Here is a 21,786-nt window from a genome sequence, read left to right on the forward strand (position 1 = left end):
TACATTGTGAACGTTTAAATTTGCTTCCTCCCCTCATTTCTTTTTTTAATGTGATGGCATTGCCTATTTTGTAGCTTTATTAATACGTATTATTAACGTATTAATACGGCCGTGAAATAATTTACGGATTCCGTATTTGTGGTAAGGCGTCACCCTCCCACTACGTGCGCTCCAGCAATGACGAATCGTCCCGGGAAAACAAGTTGCAGTAACCCCGCCCTTATCACAGCCGGCTTGCTTCGTGGCACTCATACTCCACCAGTATCAGTGGATGATGCGTCGTCTGTCGGTCAAACATACAGCTCCACGCATTACCTCCTCTCGAGCTACGGATATACTTGCGTGTCATTTGCCAAACCAGGCGGCGTCTAGACACGTCTGGTTGTCATCTCTTAAGCATTTTGTCAGCCGAAATGCTCAAGAATACTTGCTCTGCGTTCTTTTTAGCGCATTTTCGCAATGTAACTCATTGTGGTTTGATAAGTCTTTGAAACCAAAAGGCTGGCGCCCTGCTCTTCCGCCGTCGAGCAATTCAGGAGCTCACTATGCGTCAATGTGTGTTCACTTGTTCGCCTACAACACCCCGCAGACAACGTGAAGCTTCAGAAAGACGCTGCACCTCTCGATAGTAATCGATGTGTGTCGGGATGACTTGAGGAACACTGAACAGACATGAGGCTGATTGCGTGGTGATCTCGTCTCAATCCTGTTGAACACAATTAGAACCTCCTCCAACTCCAACCACTCTTACATATGTGCTCTGCAACGCACCTTACGGGTACATGTAGTAGCACAATTGGCAAGATGATTGTCGGAAGGAGCTATAATTTATCTGGTTTTCGCGAGACGTATGTGCGAGGACGTAATATATTGTCGATGCATCGTGCTAAGTACAGTCTCGCAATTTCAAAGTAAACATCTCTGTGATTCACACAGCTATCTAGTAGCGTCGGTCACCGTAGTTTTTTCGGCATCTCTGTAACGCTCTTCAACCGACTAAATGGTTCGCTGACGAAAAGCGCCGTTCTTCGTTGGATCTTCCTTGTCTCTTCCATTAATGCAGTATGGTGAGATGTGGACGGCGAGTCAGCGGTGATGCATCAGGATGTCTCCTCAACGCTGTAGGTGTCTGGCAGAGCCGCTGCCACGACCCCTTGCCGCCGTGATCAGGCGTACCTGTCTGTGATCCAGTTGATCATTAGCGTATGCCTTGCACTTGATGAAATTTTCAATTTTGTGCCGCACGGGATTAGCCGAGCGGTCTAGGGCGCAGCAGTCATGGACTGTGCGGCTGGTCCCGGCGGAGCAAAAGATAGAAAGACAAGCTACTCGAAAGATTTACTGTACACCGTGACCGCAAAGTCCCATTCCCATTCTCCCCCCAATTAACAACCACCACCTGTGTGGCTGGTCCCGGCGGAGGTTCGAGTCCTCCCTCGGGCATGGATGTGTGTGGTTGTCCTTAGGATAATTTAGATTGTGTGTAGGCTTAGGGACTGACGATCTTAGCAGTTAAGTCCCATAAGATTTCACACACATTTGAACTATTTTTTTCAATTTTGTGAGCCATTTTGAAACCCGCGAATAAATTGTATATCCGGCCAAAGTATGACGTAATTACCGCTTCGACTTCCAAAGGATAGGGAGGCGAGATTTTTTCACGAAATTACAGTCTCCACCCTTCTCCTGCGCATGCGAATATACTTCGTCGACACCTAGTTATACAGAGAGAGATGTTCATCTTAATAAAATAAGAGAAATCAGACGTCTCACGGGGAGATTTATGTTTTCGTTTTTCCCGCGCGCTGTTTGCGAGCAGAACGCTAGAGAGCTAGTATGAAAGCGTTTCGACGAACCCTTTGCTAGGCATTCAAGTGTGAACTACACAAAGGTCCTGTAGATGTAGATGTGGGTGAGGGAGGATCGATATCACTTAAGCGGTTGCTGGATTAATAGAAGGATTCCAAAATATACAAATTCTTTCTTTATGAAGAAACTTCGTCTTTTCCAAGAAAGTCTCTTTACTTAAACCTAACTAGCCTAAGGACATCACGCACATCCATGCCCGAGGCAGGATTCGAACCTGGGACCGTAGCGGTCGCGTGGTTCAGGACTGAAGCGCTACTTAAGTCCATTTAGGCTGAATGGTAAAGTAAAATTCTCTGAAGATCTGCCCCGAAAAAATGTAGTTTGTCGTCTATCCAGACATGTTTAGGTTTGGTTGCATCACCACAAAAAATACTTTTTTTTTTTTTTTTTAAAAAAAAAGCTAGGTTAATGAGCGCAAATAAGTTCTACAGAGAGTATAGCCTCTGTTGTTCAGAATTGGCTGAGATGCACAATTCAAAGCCAGGACGAGATCCAATCTCTAAGATAAGTGCACTCCCATTTTAATTGCGGCTAGAGGTAAATAAATTATTTCTTTTTGCTGGAACTGAAATCGTGCATTTGCGGTAGTGTTTTTGCACTTTCTACTTTTTAATTCAGAGAGCGTTTCTCAAACGGCATCCGCGCTGCCGGCTCTTCTGTCGGATTCCACACGCTGACTGCGCTTCGTGACTCACATTAAAGAGAAAATAACCGCTGTGGATAAAATGAAGGACGACAAATCAGATTGCGGCCGATATGAGGTCCGGCCGTAAGTGTAGGAAACGCACCTGTTCGCCGTGGCGCGGGGAGGCCGGCCACTTTCTATACCCTGGGTTCGCGATTGGCCGGCAGCACCTGTTGTATCCGGCTCCGCGCTGCAGCGAGGGGATCGCGAACGTCCCGGAAACCAGGGTCACGGCTGCAGGAGAGCGGACCCCGCCAGGTAGCGGGCGCACCGGCGAAAATACGGAGATCAGGTAATGGTAGGGTGTCTGTAAGGCGAGGAGGAGTCGTCATGACCGACAGATAATGTCCTCACTTTCAGCGTAGTCCACCACGCAGACTATCAGACAGACGATAGCCATTTTGACTGACAGCTGAAGTGCGCAGGAAGAGGGATACTTTGGGGCGAACAAATGCTCTTTACATATTAAGTCCCTTGAGTATCCCACCTCGAACAAAATACTGTTCGTCATCTTTTTAACATCGATACAGGTTTGTTTGGGTGAGTCTGCTTCCAAATGAATGAAACAGACTTAATGGTGACGGTGCAACCTGTTGCGGGGGATTAGCCGTGCGGTCAGGGGCGCTGCAGTCATGGACTGTGCGGCTGGTCCCGGCGGAGGTTCGAGTCCTCCGTCGGGCATGGGTGTGCGTGTTTGTCCGTAAGATAATTTAGGTTAAGTAGTGTGTAAGCTTAGGGACTGATGACCTTAGCAGTTAAGTCCCATAAGATTTCACACACATTTTAATTTTTTTTTGTGGTGATGCAACCAAACCTAAACATGTCTGGATAGACGACAAACTACATTTTCTCGGGGGCAGATCTTCAGAGAATTTTACTTTACCATTCAGCCTACATGGACTTAAGTAGCGCTTCAGTCCTGAACCACGCGACAGCTACGGTCCCAGGTTCGAATCCTGCCTCGGGTATGGATGTGCGTGATGTCCTTAGGCTAGTTAGGTTTAAGTAGTTCTAAGTTCTAGGGGACTGATGACCTCAGATGTTAAGTCCCATAGTGCTCAGAGCCATTTGAACCATTTTGAACTTCCTTGTGCTGCAGTGCACTTTTGAGGACGCTCTAACATGTTAAAACACACACTTTGCGCAACTCTGCTGCATCAGTTCTCAGACTTTCATGGCGAATGTTGTCCTTGAAGTCTTCTGCCGTTACCGCGTCATTTACATACCCTTTTCCCTTTAGACTGCCCCACAGACAAAAGCCACAAGTGGTTAGGTCCGGTGAAGGCGGCGGCCACAATACTTTGTTGACAGCCCTCTTCTGTGAATTTTTCGAGAATCCGTAACACTGGCTCGAGTAAAGTGTGACAAATCCCCCCCCCCCCTCCGTTTCATGAGTCATGAAATACAGCAGCAAATCCAAAATTCCATTCTCAACCGGTTGACATTGCCACGTACAGTAATTCACATATTTACCTTATCCTCTTCCTTCAGTTCTAAACACGTTGACGAGACCTACTCGAAACATTCACTTATTGCGACAATATACGTGTCGACTTTTTTGGACTCTGGATCATTCGTTGTCGAATATACGTGATAACAACAGGTGTACGAACGCACGGGGCTCGATTCTTTTTTTGCGTTTGCAGCTGCCACTGTAGTACTTCACTTCGCACCAAGTTCTGTTTGCTGTTGCCTGCTGGCATAGAAAAGCCAGGAAACGTCGTTGCAGAAATGTCCCGCGTTTCCTTAAACGAAACGGTACACGCGATCGCCTCCACTACTGTGATTCCTTTTTCGAAGAGGATACATCTCACTGAGATATTTCCTTCACACACAAGCAACGCCCTCCAAGATCACGATACAAAACGTAATCACAACAGCTTCGAAACAAAAAAAGACAACAGGCGTGCAACAATTGTACTCGGTGCCCCTTTTTCGTGCGCGACTTTGCACATCGCAATGAGCAGAAGAAAAATTACATTCAGAACAATTAGTAAACATTTTGCGATCGTGTATCATATTTCATAATGTACTTAAAAATGATCAGTTACTGTTATTAATCATCCGCTCACACAGTCAACACAACAACACTTCGTCATGAAATTACGGTGTCACAACATAGGGATCGCTGAGGGCGACGGTGATCTGAAATAGAGAACACTCGACGTGAAGCGTTTCGAGTGATGACGACTTTTAACCATCAGCACTTGGAGTCTGACAGCCATCTCAGAGTGCCCTCAGTACACTTAGTCTATTTGGGGGCGCTCAACTTACCTTAATAACAAGTTTGGCACAGCTCACAATGTCAGTAGCTACTCTAGATGGCTTCAAATGGCTCTGAGCACTATGGGACTTAACATCTAAGGTCATCAGTCCCCTAGAACTTACAACTACTTAAAACTAACTAACCTAAGGACATCACACACATCCATGCCCGAGGCAGGATTCGAACCTGCGACCGTAGCGTTAGCGCAGTTCCAGACTGAAGCGCGTAGAACCGCTCGGCCACTGCGGCCGGCCACAAGTAAGTCATTTTCAGCACCTAATGTAACGTAATGTGAAGGACAAGATCATTTCACTAAATATTTTGCATTAGCTTATTTGTTATTTCTTTCGTATCTTATTATTACATGTCTTTTTTAAAAAATTGTTTATTCTGGCTGTAGTTTACAGGGTCATTGACAAACATGCATGTGCTCTCACAGCAAAAGTCAAAACATAAAAAGACCAACACCGTACAACATACAATAAGTATAACTACAACTGGAGAACAAAGTCGCAAATAACGTCATATAACAACATGAGAAATGTAGCCTACAGACAGACGTACTTAAGGTAAAGGAAAAACCCAAAATAAATGTTTATCTATTTGTTGTCGATGTGCTAGTGGCGAGTAACAATTCGAGCGTAACTGAAGAGTAGTCTTTACTCGGGACCGGTTTTTCGTGCACCACCAGCCGAAATTGAATGTCGTATTCCTGGATACAAATACGTACCGCATTTGAAGATGACCGTCTCTATAAAGCGCAGTCACGAATCCATATTACTTCCGTTTGAAATTTATATCGTATCAGCTGATCGGTACGAGTCACCCACGCCGGATCCGTCCCCGGTATCTGAATGGACAGCGCGACAGAATGTCAATCCTAAGGGCCCGGGTTCGATTCGCGGCTGGGTCGGAGATTTCCTCCGCTCAGGGACTGGGTGTTGTGTTGTCCTAATCATCATCATCATCATTTCATCCCCATCGACGCGCAAGTCGCGGAAGTGGCGTCAAATCGAAAGACTTGCACCAGGCGAACGGTCTACCCGACGGGAGGCCCCAGCCACACACCCGTTAGTTACCAGTGCTGGAGAACAACACCAAAACGTCCCCCTCTGACATCCTGTAACCCTGTGGCTAACTGTTCTTAGGTCACGTCCGATTTCACCAGCGTCATTCAGCACATCTTAGGATATTACTGTCTCCTTATTTTTGGTTGTTACTGAGCAGGAAAACTACAACTTTAAATATGGTCTTAATGGTAGTGGATTTAGCTGTTATTTGCTGGATGCATTTTGTTCTAGAATGGTCCTGAGCGCCGCGGGACACAGGAATACGTGACTCGGGCCACATGATAGACCACCACTGATCTTAGCGATTTTCAAGTCGTTGTGGGAGCAACGAAGGCGGGAAAGTGAGGCGGGGGAGAGGAGCGTGTGGACGACCGGAGGCGTGCCCGTCAGCAGCGAGCACAATAGGCGGCGTTAACGACGTGTGCAGCGGGCGGCGCGCAGCCGCTGTCCGTGCGCAGGTGTTTAATTAACCTCTGGCCCGCGAGTCAGCGGCTGCGCCGTGCCTCGTGCCTTTTCCTGCGCGGGACGCAGTCGCGAGGTTCAGCAGCGGCGCTGAACACGGCCACTTTGTAGCACTGGCCTTATTGCAGGTCGTCTGCCTATGTTCCTGAGCTCTGAAGTAGCACAAGAAGCGATCGGAAGCAGTGACCCGAGAACGGCGGAAGGGACGAAGGAAGATTACGATTTAACGTCCCGTCGACACAACGACCATTGGACACGGAGTACAACCTCGGAATGACGCAAGCGTGGGGAAGGAAATCGGCCCTGCCCTTTCAAAGAAATAATCCCGGCATTTGTCTGGAGCGACTTTGGGAAATCAGGGAAATTTAAATCTGGATGGTCGGACGGGGATTTGAATCAAGAAAGAAATTGTAAACGAAGTCGAAACCAAGTAATCGTAACCTAAATCGAGAGTCCAGAAGCAAAGTTGTCAGTGTGAACAATGAACGACCGGACGTCACTCGGGTGTGTTACAAAGAAATGAATACCCTTAGCTGCATACAGGCGTTGAGATAAGTCAATGGGTACAATTGAAAATGTGTGCCCCGACTGGGTCTCGAACCCGGGATCCCCTGCTTGCATGGCAGACGTTCTATCCATCCTTTTTTTTTATTTTTATGTTTAATCTCATTTTGTTGGCTTTTGTTCGTTGCATCTGCTCGGGTCGGACGTCGTAAGACATCCGTTCAAGTTCGATGTTGATCGATTGACTCGTTTTTTTTTTTTTATTACAGAAGGCAGCTAACCCTCTGACCGAACACGCTGAGCTACCGTGCCGGCGCAATTTGCAACTCCATGTCGAAACACTTTTTACCACTACGCTAGCAGCCATCTGCATCGGACGGGACTCGAACCCGGCATCTCCTGCTTACATGGCAGACGCTCTATCCATCTGAGCCACCGAGGACACAGTGGATAGTGCGACTGCAGGGACTTATCCCTTCCACGCCTACCGTGAGACCCACATTCGCAACTTATTGTCCCGAACTGTATTCATAGTGCCCCTGCCCATTACACTCAGTACTCGCGGCTTTACTACCAATTTCCGTAAGAGTTCGGGCACTGTTTGTGCATCCGCACAGGAGAAGAAGGTCAGATGGCCGGTGAGCCTTGGTATCTGTTCTTTCGGACATGCCCGAAAGAGCAGATACCATCTTCATATACACTCCTGGAAATGGAAAAAAGAACACATTGACACCGGTGTGTCAGACCAACCATACTTGCTCCGGACACTGCGAGAGGGCTGTACAAGCAATGATCACACGCACGGCACAGCGGACACATCAGGAACCGCGGTGTTGGCCGTCGAATGGCGCTACCTGCGCAGCATTTGTGCACCGCCGCCGTCAGTGTCAGCCAGTTTGCCGTGGCATACGGAGCTCCATCGCAGTCTTTAACACTGGTAGCATGCCGCGACAGCGTGGACGTGAACCGTATGTGCAGCTGACGGACTTTGAGCGAGGGCGTATAGTGGGCATGCGGGAGGCCGGATGGACGTACCGCCGAATTGCTCAACACGTGGGGCGTGAGATCTCCACAGTACATCGATGTTGTCGCCAGTGGTCGGCGGAAGGTGCAAGTGCCCGTCGACCTGGGACCAGACCGCAGCGACGCACGGATGCACGCCAAGACCGTAGGATCCTACGCAGTGCCGTAGGGGACCGCACCGCCACTTCCCAGCAAATTAGGGACACTGTTGCTCCTGGGGTATCGGCGAGGACCATTCGCAACCGTCTCCATGAAGCTGGGCTACGGTCCCGCACACCGTTAGGCCATCTTCCGCTCACGCCCCAACATCGTGCAGCCCGCCTCCAGTGGTGTCGCGACAGGCGTGAATGGAGGGACGAATGGAGACGTGTCGTCTTCAGCGATGAGAGTCGCTTCTGCCTTGGTGCCAATGATGGTCGTATGCGAGTTTGGCGCCGTGCAGGTGAGCGCCACAATCAGGACTGCATACGACCGAGGCACACAGGGCCAACACCCGGCATCATGGTGTGGGGAGCGATCTCCTACACTGGCCGTACACCTCTGGTGATCGTCGAGGGGACACTGAATAGTGCACGGTACATCCAAACCGTCATCGAACCCATCGTTCTACCATTCCTAGACAGGCAAGGGAACTTGCTGTTCCAACAGGACAATGCACGTCCGCATGTATCCCGTGCCACCCAACGTGCTCTAGATGGGAGAATAGCAGCGTGCATTGCTGCGAAAGGTGGATATACACTGTACTAGTGCTGACATTGTGCATGCTCTGTTGCCTGTGTCTATGTGCCCGTGGTTCTGTCCGTGTGATGATGTGATGTATCTGACCCCAGGAATGTATCAATAAAGTTTCCCTTTCCTGGGACAATGTATTCACGGTGTTCTTATTTCAATTTCCAGGAGTGTATATACTCAGGTATGTGACTGCCGCTTTTGGACTGCTTCCCACACCCCGGAGGGTGTCGAAGTGCGGGGACGACCTTTTTATTGTACGCTGACACGATAGCGTCTGCAGATCTTAAGATTCGAAGAATAGCAGTATCTCGGCGAGCATCTGGACGGAACGATGTCGCCATCGTAGGATATTAAACCCCGGTCCCTAAATTCTTGGAGTCTGAAACCAACTTAACAGACATAGGCCCAGTTCGATTCACTTTGTGTGAGTCAACCATTAGGGACTCTCCAGTAGCTGTGAGAAGGAGGACAGACAGCGTGACTCCAGATGTCTATTCAGAAACAACTGATTGAATGACTTTCATGGCGTCCGCGGACTTTGCGTGCTGTGATCTGTAGTTACTATGGGGATATTAACAAATCATTACAACAGCGAGAGCAGGGGACGTCACCTTCACCCCCTCCTCCCGTCCCATCCCCTTCCATATATTTTAAAATAAACTTTCGCAAACTGATCATGCATCCCGCCTCGCTCCACCCCGTCCCGTCGAACGGTCACGCGTATTATTTCGGCATGAGTTTCAAGAAAGCCGAAACTTGCAATGGATACTGACTAGCAGCGAGCGTACCGAGAGTCATTTGTCGGAAACAGCAAAAACTGTTTCGTCAATCCTCCTCCTAACAGGGTTGTGGCTTCGTTCGTATGTGACTCGACAATGCGCTCCTGTTAGAGGAGGTGCCGCCAAAGTCTCTGCCGATACAAAAGCAAATATTCTAATTTTGAGCGTTAAGCGACATCTTTAAAAAGTAATGAATTCCATAAAAAAAAGGCAACGAACTGGAATACAGAAGAAACTCATGTTGAACACAGAAGTTAAAGGCTTGACAGTTCCTTGTGAGTTGCTGTGTGGTGCTCTTAGGATAGAATCTGTTTTGTTTCAGTACTCTAGAGTACTTTGAAGACCTACTCGTACACCGTAAAGCGCAGCGTGGCTACTTGAGAGAGAGGAATGTTAGGCTGACTGTCAGGACAGGAAGTACATTTGGCCACAACCTTAAAATAAAAATAAATTTGCTAAATCGTGAAAAACATCGGACCCTGCAGGACGAAATAAACGTTAAGAAAGAGAGGGACGTGCATATCGTCATGTAGTCGAAGTTAAACTGTGAGAAGGAGAGAAGTACTGAGGAAGTAGTACACTTACCGTCTATTGCCGGTCGGTGTGGCCGAGCGGTTCTAGGCCCTACAGTGTAGAACCGCGCGACCGCTACGGTCGCAGGTTCGAATCCTGCCTCGGGCATGGGTGTGTGAGATCTCCTTAGGTTAGTTAGGTTTAAGTAGTTCTAAGTTCTAGGGGGCTGATGACCTCAGATGCTAAGTCCCATAGTGCTCAGAGCCATTTGAACCATTTTTTACCGTCTATTGTACCACAATACATAAGCGTCAGTAGTCGGAGTGGTGGGGGGCCGGGGGAGGAGACGTACTTGCTGCTCCCCCCTCTCCCAATTCCACACCCCTCCCTCGAATGTGGAGATTTTATTCACGTACTGAATGGATAACATCCAATTCTCAGAGCTATATTAAGTTTTTTGTGTCAACTTTATTATTTAGTTGTTGTGGCATACAATTCTCGAAACTGGCTGGCTCATTTGTCTTAAAAATGGCAAAAAAGCGTTCTTTAAACTCGTGTAAAAACCCGCCATAAACTCAATAAAAGGGGACCATATTTAATTATGAAAATTTAATTAGTATGCAAAAGTTAACACAGTCAACTTTACACAATTTAAAAAGAGCCATGATACTGGAAGGAAATATTTAGTGTCACAAGAATTTATTTTAACAATGTTGTGTTTTAACTTTTTCTGCAATATAAGAAATCCAGTTAAGTAACGTTTACACTTCCAGAAAAGTGGAGTCGTAACGTCTGTAAACTACAGTTCAGTTTAAATGCAGGTATTTATCGATCTTCACTAATTTGTCGCGTGTTTTCTCTCCTAAACTGTTTCTTAATTTACTAAACGTAACTGTGGGTGGAGAAGGTTATCTGAATGGACGCAGTGCTGGCACTGCAAGAAATGAGGCATTCACAAAGAAGTTGTAAGAATGGCTTATTGTTTTGAATAAATTAATCATAGGAATTAAAATTGAACTATTTAATCATCAGTACGAAAGAAATTTCAAAAAACCCAATAAAACCCATAAAAACCCAATTTTACGTAGTGGGAGCCGGCCAGCGTGGCCGAGCGGTTCTAGGCGCTTCAGTCTGGAACCGTGCGACCCCTGCGGTCGCAGGTTCGGATCGTGCCTCAGGCATGGATGTGTGTGATGTCCTTAGGTTATTTAGGTTTAAGTAGTTCTAAGTTCTAGGGCAGTGATGACCTCAGATGTTAAGTCCCATAGTGCTCAGCGACATTTGAACCATTTTTACGTAGTGGGTTGTTTTTGTTTAAATACCCGCGTTTTAGTCAACCCTGGCGCCCCCGCCCCCCCTCCCTTACCATGTAAAACATTCTGCGGACGCTAATGAGCAGAAACGCTGGTGAAGGAAACTGAGGTGTCGCACGGGACATCCATGTCTTAAATTTACTCAGCATTGTGACAAGAGGGGCATCCGGTCGCAGAGTTAAAATGAAATTAAATTGCTATATCATGAAAACTGTGCAACGCATAGGGATGTAAAACCTAGGAAAGACAGACAACACGAGATATTGAAACCGTGTAAAATCTTTCCCTAACTCGACGGAGATGACTGAGTGTGTTTTCAGTATCTTGGCGTAAGAGAAGCTGCTGATTGGAAAGGCAAACAGCGACGATTACATCTATCAGCCCCGGATCGGCTGTTCCGCGTTCGCCGCGAGATCCCAGCTTCTGCGCACCGGCCTAGATATCGGCGGAACATCGGCGCCGATCGCAGAGCTACCTGGTGTGCCGTGGGAATGCGGGCCGGCCGGAAGGCTGGGGAGATGTAGATTAGCGCCGACCGCGGGCGGGACGCCAATACGGACTTTTGTCGGGGCTTTTTATTGCAAACAGAGTTTCACTTGGCCGGGGGCTTTAATTAGGCGACGCGGCGGGGTGGCCGTTTTTCCCCGCCCCCGGCTGCTGCGTGTTCCTCGGGCGGGCGCTGTTTATCTGCCGCCTCCCCGAGACTGTTTCCTAATTACGGCGGCGGCCGCCCTCTTGGCTCGCTTATCTGTGGGCCGGCGCACGGCGGCTCTTTCACTCTTAATGCCGGCTCCATTATCACGAGGAGCCGTCCTCCCGGGGAACAATGACGCCCTGTGGGAAACGGCCGAGTGCGTCTGGCCGGCGCGCGGCGCCACCCCACTCCGCACGCTGGCTGCACTTCACTGATCGCAAAATAACACTCCCTGCTTGGCTAGCCGCCAACAGTGCTGCTCGCAATGACCTCACCAACTGCACGCAGTATTTTTGTCTTCATTTTCTTCCTTTCTCCCCCTTCATCGCTCTGCTGTCTAACTGTTGTTGTTGTGCTCTTCAGTCCTGAGACTGGTTTGATGCAGTTCTCCATGCTACTCTATCCTGTGCAAGCTTCTTCATCTCCCAGTACATACTGCAACCTTCATCCTTCTGAATCTGCTTAGTGTATTCATCTCTTGGTCTCCCTCTACGATTTTTACCCTCCACTTTGCCCTCCAATACTAAATTGGTGACCCATTGATGCCTCAGAATATGCCCTACCAACTGATCCCTTCTTCTAGTCAAGTTGCGTCACAAATTAAAAAAAAAGGTTCAAATGCCTCTGAGCACTATGGGAGTTAACATCTGTGGCCATCAGTCCCCTAGAACTTAAAACTACTTAAACTTAACTAACCTAGGGACATCACACACATTCATGCCCGAAGCAGGATTCGAACCTGCGACCGTAGTGATCACGCGGTTCCAGACTGAAGCGCCTAGAAGCGCACGGCCACACCGGCCGGTTGCCACAAATTTCTCTTCTCTCCAGTTCTGTTCAATACCTCATTAGTTATGTGATGTACCCATCTAATCTCCAGCATCATTCTGTAGCACCACATTTCGAAAGCTTCTATTCTCTTCTTGTCCAAACTATTTATCGTCCACGTTTCACAAATACTTTCAGAAACGACTTCCTGACACTTAAATCTATACTCGATGTTAACAAATTTATCTTCTTCAGAAACGCTTTCCTTGCCATTCCCAGTCTACATTTTATATCCTCTCTACTTCGACCAACGTCAGTTATTTTGCTCCCCAAATAGCAAAACTCATTTACTGCTTTAAGAGTCTCATTTCCTCACCTAATTACGTCAGCATCACCCGACTTCATTCGACTACATTGTCTAACTATAGGTGCTAAAAACTTTAACCAACTACCTGGCAGGTGCCTGGTTCGAGTCTCGTCCGGCACACAGTTTTAATGTGCCAGTAAGTTTAAAGCCATTGTACACTCTGCTGCTGACTGAAAGTTCATTCTGGAACCACTCCCTAAGCTGCGGCTAACCCATTTCTCCGCTGTACCCTGTGTTTCAGCACTGCTAGCCCGTGAAGCATGCAGGAGAGCTCCTGTCAAGTTTGGAAGGTAGGAGGTGAGGGTCTGGCAGCAGTGAAGCTGTTAAGACGTTTCGTGAGTCACACTTCGATAGCTCAGTCGGTACAGCACCCGCCCGAGAAAAGTAATGGTCTTAGGTTCGATTTTGTTATTTAGGCAGCAAAATAATTGATCGCAGATGTAGAGAGTATATAAACTACAGACTGGCAATAAAGAAGAGCAATGCTGGATAAGATAAATTTATGTAACACTGAATACTACGAGGGTTGCCCAGGAAGTTCAAATGGCTCTGAGCACTATGGCACTAAACATCTGAGATCATCAGTCTCCTAGACCTTAGAACTACTTAAACCTAACTAACCTAAGGACATCACACACATCCATGCGTGAGGCAGGCTTCGAACCTGCGACTGTAGCAGTCGTGCGGTTCTGGACCGCGCCTAGAACCGCTCGGCCGCAGCAGCCGGCCTCTACGTTTTCATATCTGGTCAATGCGCTGAGTTGGTGGAGAATAAATTTACTTTTTGAACCAATGAAAAAAAAACTCATGTACTCAACGTGAGGGCAGGTTAGTATCCTAGCTTTTGATATTCAATGGTCATAGCATACGCAAGTTGGAGTGAGCAAAACCTAGACTCAACATTTACTGCAGCCTAATGTGCGATGGTACTTTACCAAGCGGCATCTGCAACGGCGTTGTCTCTGTGCTGGATCTGAAACGCCAATTCCCTACTCTGGTCTTGACTAAATGCACTCAGTGGAAACTTTCATGCGTTCCTGGAACGTTAATCTGTCCCTAGTCAAAATAATGGCTATTGCACAATCGCTATGAGTTGGAGCGGCGAGATCAATGTCTTCGCCCGCAAAAATTCCTGCAGGGATAATTAACTACCGCTTTGTTATCTGTCGCCACGATTCCCCTCAATTTTTTCCACACACTTGTGCGGTCTGCCGCAAGACGAGAGAGATAGATAGATATTTAAAGGCTTAAGGTCTCAAAATGCTTTTATATAAAGGGGATCTCCCCACCATGTCGCATCTGCGTCACCTAGTATGGCTTCAGCCAATCACCGTCTCGCTAGAGGTGAATACATTTCTATTTTTCTTGCTTGGTTGTTGCCTAGCCCTGTTAATGACGTGTAGCCACTTACCGTTGGTCCTCGCCTTATTTACGTTAAAAGCAGTGATGTATTGTTCTCGCCTTATCCCATTCTGCACTAAGCTCGCCGTTCTCTTGCTAAATAGGATTTTTACGATATCATTAACCACCTGCTTGGTTTGTCTCCGAAATTCGTTTCACTTTAACTTGTTTGTTCCATGCCGTTGTCCATGTTGGTAGAGATTGTTTTGTTGGTTTTCGGTACATGAGATTAACTGCAATTGACGTTTGTTTATATAATGTAATTATTATTTTTTGAGGATCTCACAAAGTATCGTCCTGTCCTTATTTATCAAGCTAATGTAAGGTCCGTAAACTCCGGGCGCCTTACAAGTGTATGTAAATATTCAATGATGTTTCGTCCACATCTGCGGAAGATCTTTCCAAAGATGACGCTGAATCACCTTTGAAGACGTCTTTCGCAGACCGGGACGAAGCGTCAGTGAGTAGTTTTATATAGCGACCACGGCCCCTCAGTCCGGAAGTGAACTGTACTATTTTTAGGATTTCTCTGTGCTTATGAAGGTGTAGGATTCGGGAGATTCGTGGTCGCTACTGTTTTGTGTACCTTAGAGATACAACGATAACAATACTGTGCGTAGTATTTTAGTGTCGATTATGTAATGCATGTTGTGTTGTGCTGTTCGATTTCCTGTTTCACAATGAGTAATGAAGCATTTTTCACAATAGGGCGGCTATTAAAATTTCTTTACTTCTACTTTTGTAGATACTCAGTTGGGAAGAAGCAAAAGCCACAGGTGCAGACCGAAAGAGTACTGCGTGAGAAAACTGACATTTGTTTCTCTCGCAACACTCCCTACGTCGCAGCGGTCAGATGCTTGCATTTTGGTGTTGCCAACTCCTTAGTCGTTTTAACGATATTTTTAATTACCTGTTTCACTCTCTACAATATGTTGTGTAAGGAAATACAGTGTTTAATGTCGTACCAAATTAAGGTCGTTAGAGAAGGGGGTACGGTTGTGGTGAGGGAGGTAAAAACCAATGGTGACCTAGCTTAAAAAGCCATTCTAAGATTCGGCGGAATAGAAGAAATCTCAGATGAGGATAGTCAGAACGAGGTTTTGCTGCTTGTTCCTCTCGAATATGAACTCACCTCATTCGATGGGTGGATGTGGAGAGTCAGGTATGGACTCACGTCGATACACAAAATAGTTTGGTAATTTATTGAGGTATGATACCCAGCAGAGATGCAGTTTAAGCTACACGATTCAATTTAGGAACATCTGACATCCATAAGTCACGTACGCGCTGACGAAAAAAGATCGAAGCGAGTTACCACAGGTAGGCCAATAAACGGAAGCTCGTGATGGTAATGAAAACATATGTATCATATCAGGAAAATCTACAAATCACCCTACTTTGTCCGGTAAAGCGAAGATAACAGCCGTATTCTGTTTTTAAGTAAAACTCATAAATCCAGTGTAGAATCTGTATATGGGCCGCTAACAAATCGTGCTGATCACAACGTAACGCACCAGATATGATGTCCATTTTCTCGTATAGTATTCTACTGGAGGGTGCTGCGCGGGTAGTGCAACGGTTGGTATGTCGCCGTATCACCCCTTATTTCTCCCCATGTACTCTAACGGTCACTACGCAGATTGTAGGGTGTGACGAAATAAAAGCCGGCGGAGTGGCCGAGCGGTTCTAGGCGCTACAGTCTGGAACCGCGCGACCGCTACGGTCACAGATTCGAATCCTGCCTCGCGCATGGATGTATGTGATGTCCTTAGGTTAGTAAGGTAATTTAAGCCCCATAGTGCTCAGAGCCATTTGAACCACTTTGAACGAAATAAATGTTTGTTTGGTCGTCTTGAAACATCCACTCTCAGCATATTAATTACAGCACACATTAAAAACGAAATCACACAGTATGACAACAATATTTATTTTATATTTCGTTGTGAACCGGCTTTCGATTTTCTACAACTCGAGACAACTTATGCTGTTTGCTATGGTCCAGAAAGGGGAAAGCCGGTTCATAACGAAATTTACAAATAAATATTATTATGGAACAGTAATACTGTGTGTTTCGGTTGTTAAATTCCTAAGAATTCTTTCGATGAATTTCTATGGCCTGTCTTCCAGTAGTTTACATTTATGTGGACTCCCTGTCTCAGATTACTCTGGATGGGTACCCACAGATAATGAAAGACTGCAACGCATTCTTCAATGGTAAGGAAAAGTGAAGATCAGTGTTTCACATTCCGTCGACGATGAGCTTGTTCTAGACTGAGCAGAAACTCGAGCTGGGGAAACGAATTGGCCATGACTTTTCCAAAGGAACCATATCAGCATTTATCTTAAGCAGTTCAAGGAAACTGTAGTGTCACCGCCAGACACCACACTTGCTAGGTGGTAGCCTTTAAATCGGCCGCGGTCCGTTAGTATACGTCGGACCCGCGTGTCGCCACTATCAGTGATTGCAGACCGAGCGCCGCCACACGGCATTTCTAGTCTAGAGAGACTCCCTAGTTCTCGCCCCAGTTGCACAGCCGACTTTGCTAGCGATAGTTCACTGACTACATACAGTCTCATTTGCAGAGACGACAGTTTAGCATAACCTTCAGCTACGTCATTTGCTACGACCTAGCAAGGCGCCATATTCAGTTACTAACAGATAATATTGTGAATCGTGTACCGTCCAGAGCGACGTTCATCATTAATGGATTAAAGTTAAGTATCAAACTAATTACGTCCGCTTTCTGAATTCTAATTCCTTGTCATGTTCTAGACCCCACGTCAGTATAGTTCTTCCCTCCTTACGCCAGCCTGCGTGTGCTAAAACGCGTGCATTTCGGCCTCCTGTAGTAACACGGTGTTGGCTCTTCTGCCAACACAACAGAAGCCACAGGAAACGCGGCTGGATGGTCTGATGAGATTCGAACCGCCGTCCTGCCGAAAACAAATCCAGTGCGTTATCACAGCGCCACATCACCCGGTTCGCCAATTCTATACCGAAACAAAATTGGTGCTTTCCACACGTGATGTCGTACGACAGGCTACACGTCTTGCGCTCGGTAAGATCGGACAACAGTTCCTGACGCGTGTGGCTGCCCTCAGCAGTGCCTCACGTACGCAGCCACGAGGCCTCTCGGTGCTCAACACAGAGTGTACTGCCGTTTAGGGTTCGGCCAAAGAGCGATCCGGCCCACGGACAAAAAGCGAGTACCGGCGAAAGGTCGCTGACACGTGTGGGCATCGATAACAGTCTCGGGCGGCTATTCTCCTGCGCACGTGCGCCGGCCTGCCGCAGTACGGCAGCCGCCCGCGGCGCTCCCGCGTGTACGAACAGGCTGCGGCAGGGCCCGGCCCGTGCAGGCGAGGGCACACAGGTAGGGTAGTAGTCGCTCGCTTTCTGCCCTCTGCAGCTCGTGCTCTGCTTAGAATTCTTACTCCTGAGTTCTTCTCATCGAAATTCCCTTCACACTACTTGCGAGGCACGTTCAGGACGTGCTAACAAAGAAAACAAATAAGAGGATTCTATCTTACGTTTAGTAAGGTAACTACCTCGTAAATAAATAACATTAGTCCAACGTAATCCCAGCTTTCTAGTATCCTTACTAAAATAAACACCTGTTAAATGCCACGAAATATGTGTTTGTCGATGCTTCAATTTCCTTCGAAGTGAATCTTCGTCCACCCATTCATTTGTTCAGATTTCGGAACAAAATAGCATCAAAGTGAAGGATTGGAATTCAAAGACGTGTATCACAGAGCCTTTTCGCTAAGAAAACGAACTTCCTTTCTTTTTTTCAAAATATGGGCGATTTTCCTGAAGAAAATTCTTCAGTTTGCCGCATAGTGGCGCGTAATACTCCCATGACAATGGCTCTGCTCGTGTGAAAGATATCTGAGTGCCCTCACATGAGAATACTAGAAAACGAGAGTTCTAGCATTCCGAACATATAGAACCTGTTTATAGTAGTAACTTAAAGCATGAGAACTGCTCATGATCCTAGCGAACAGAATTCCAAGAAAAACCATATTATTTGAGTGACCGTTAAAGATTTTTAAAAATAAAGCAAAACGCATCTGGTCTCAATAACACTTTCATTACAGTCGCAAAAGACGATATTAATTTTTATAACTTGTATTACATCTGGGTACAAGTTCCTCGTGTCGCATTCTTTTCACGTTGCTAATTATTTGTAATCATGATGCACTGCTTACATTTCAAATTATATGAGCAATCTTTTTGTGACCTTTAGGTTGATGTCAAGATTATCATTACTGATCGAAAATGATTATTAAATATAAAAAAATCCTTTCAGTCAATGAATGGTGTAAGCACTGGAGCCTCGAACATATGGATCACTCTACCTTCACCCGGAACCGTTTTTCTCTACTGTTCTTCATTTTATTCTTCTATTTCTCACTGTATCTACTACTTGTTTATCTCGCACCTGTTTATTTATATATATACAGGGTGTATCATAATTAATGGCGTAAACGCATACAATTGAAAGTACACGATACTAGAAGCAAAAAAGTCTAAGTAAACATAGGGTCGAAAACGCATACCTTAAGAGCTACGAGCAATTTTTCGTCTTCGATCTGGGAAGGAAATCTCTTCTACTGCAAGCTCTTTGTTTTGAGAAGTGCTAGTGTGGACCAAAACAAGAAAAAATGTCCAGTAAACATGTGCTCTGAAATGCATACCTTAAGAGCTATGAGCACGTGCTTCTCTTCGCTACTTGAAAACACAACTTTTCTATTGAACAGTTGCTCGTAACTTTTAAGGTATGCATTTTAGAGCAAATGTTTTCTGGACTTTTTTCTTGTTTATGTCCATAATACTACTTCCCAAAATGTGGAAATCAAAGAGCTTGTAGTAGAAGAGATTTGCACACAGTATCGAAGATGAAAAATTGCTCGTAGCTCTTAAGGTATGCATTTTCGACCCTATGTTTACTGACACGTTTTTGCTTCTAGTATCGCGTATTTTCAACTGTATGCTCTACGCCATTAATTATGATACACCATATATATATATATATATATATATATATATATATATATATATATATATATATATTGAGCCGATGGTTTGCAAGACGAGGGACCTTTATAAGCTGTTGTGGTCACTGCCTATTGAGATTTTTGTAGTGCAAATGAACTTGCGTATCTTTTCTCTACGATTACTGAATGGAGCATTGTGAATTTTTTTTACGATGCCATGCATCGTAGAAGATTCTTGGTATCCCAGCTATTTATTATTTTCATTATACGCACGACCACGTTCATAAATAACAATCTACTTCTAGGACGCTTAAAGGAACCAGCAAGTCTGTAATGAGAATACGACGAGAGTGAAATTCGCCATCGCTCCCACATGACCAAACGAATTTAACATGCATTCATTTTCTTCTAGGACAACGGGGACGAAAGTAGCTTTCTGATCATGTCACTACCAAGTAACATAGGTCGATGAAATTTGGACCATACAGAGAAAGAAGTGCTACAGTATACTCAAGCAGGTAACTGAAAGAAATACGCAGTGAAACGAACAGGATTGATACTTTGTTTGAGGACAATAATTACACTGAAGTCACGGCGATTCGCTAAGGTCTCTTGGACATTAAAAACGATCAGACATTGTCGAACACGATCGTTCCGGTGGTCCAGGTGTTGTGGTATTGCGTGACATAATGTTGTGTGGGCGTACTGACCTCCAAACCTTTGAACACGGTAGACTCAACAGTTCAATGTACTCCTTCCCCATGTTCGTCTTTTCAGGGGAGCATTCAGCCCAGACTTCATCTATATGGATGACACTGCGCTACAGCATGGAACAGAGCATATGGAAGAGATGGTACGATTAGAGAATATTAGGCGGATGGAGTGGCCTCTCCAATACTCCGACCTAAATGCTGTCGAACACGTGTGGGATGCGTTGGGGAGACGTACTGCCTCATGTCCAAATACGCCAAGGACCATACCGCGGTTGTCACTTCCGCGAGTGGGGAATGGAACGTCCTACAACAAGAACTCGTGACCAACATTGTGGCCAGCAAGGAAGCGCGTTGCTGAGCACGCGTTGCTGGCCAGATATCGTATTAGGAACCATGTCCTGTCCTTTGTAACGTGCAGGGAACCATCACGAATCGCGCTGACTTCAGCGTAAATATTGTCTTTGAATAAAAGTGTCATTTCTGTTCGTCTAATTGTGTATTTTTTCAGTTACCTTCTGTACTATAATGTAACAGTTCTTTCGACGTATGGCCCAAGTTTCATGGCGCTGGTGGTATGATTCTTGGCAGCGACATATTATGCGGAAGTTACTATCGCTCTTAAGTTTTGCGCAGCAGTGTGCAAGACTTGCGGAGGGGAGGGACTCTCGAAAGTTAATAGACACTTTCACCCTACGATAACGTTGTTACTCATTATATTTCTTTCTTTACTCGTGTCAGAAGTACATTAAAATGAACACATATACAATACATACAAAGAAAACTACACAGTATTCACCCAGAATTGGGCAACTTTGATAGCATTGGGTGCTGCAGACGTTAAGTCCTTCGTGCTACAGCTGGTTGGGCATGAGTTACATTTGAAGAGATGCTGCGTTGTCTGCAATTCACCGCATTCGCACAGTGTTGTGTTGGCAGCTGGAAGTTCCATTTAAGGAGATTGTCCCTCGATCTTGCGACTTCGGTCCGTAGTCTGTTCGACGACTTCCAGATGACCCATTTCTCCATGTGTCGATGGGGCAGGGATTCTTGTGGAGTCATCCAGTTTCACAGGTGTTGGCATCTTTCTTCCCACTTGGTGGGTCGGGTAGCCACAGCTGATGCTTCTAAGGGCTGTGAAGTCTTGGCTTCGCAGGTTGATGTCCAGAGAGTGGATGTAAGGTCACTGTATTTGATTTATGCGTCCCGATGTTAGCGGCGACCTCTCTTCTGACGTCACATGGAGCAATCCCAGTGAGACATTCAACTTTGTCCATGGGGGTTGGCCTTAGGCAGGCTGTAACAATACTACAGCTGTCATTTAAGACTACATCAACCTGCTTTGCATTTACTGAATTGTACCACACTGGGCTAGCATACTCTCCTGCAGAATAGCATAATGCAAGAGTTGTTTGTCTCAACGTTTGTGGATGTGTAGCCTAGTTCGATCCAGCTATTTTCCGAAGAAGGCAGTTTCTGAAGGAGACTTTCTGCCTCAGCTTCAGACGATGTTCCTTGTAGGTCAGTGTACGGTCGAGAGTGACACTCAAATACCTGGGGTGGGAACAATATTCTAGTGCAATTCCATTGCAGAATATTTCAAGTTTCCTGTCAGGTTATTTATGTTTC

At 46.1% G+C, this 21,786-nt stretch overlaps 1 protein-coding gene across 1 annotated transcript in view; it reads left to right on the forward strand.

The window, feature by feature from the left end:
- LOC126267893 (uncharacterized) overlaps window positions 1-21,786 on the forward strand; it is a 900,836-nt gene that overhangs the window by 669,332 nt on the left and 209,718 nt on the right. The gene's annotated exons all lie outside the window — the stretch shown is intronic.

This window comes from Schistocerca gregaria, chromosome 4 (genome assembly GCF_023897955.1).
Source record: "Schistocerca gregaria isolate iqSchGreg1 chromosome 4, iqSchGreg1.2, whole genome shotgun sequence".
Lineage (NCBI taxonomy): Eukaryota > Metazoa > Arthropoda > Insecta > Orthoptera > Acrididae > Schistocerca > Schistocerca gregaria.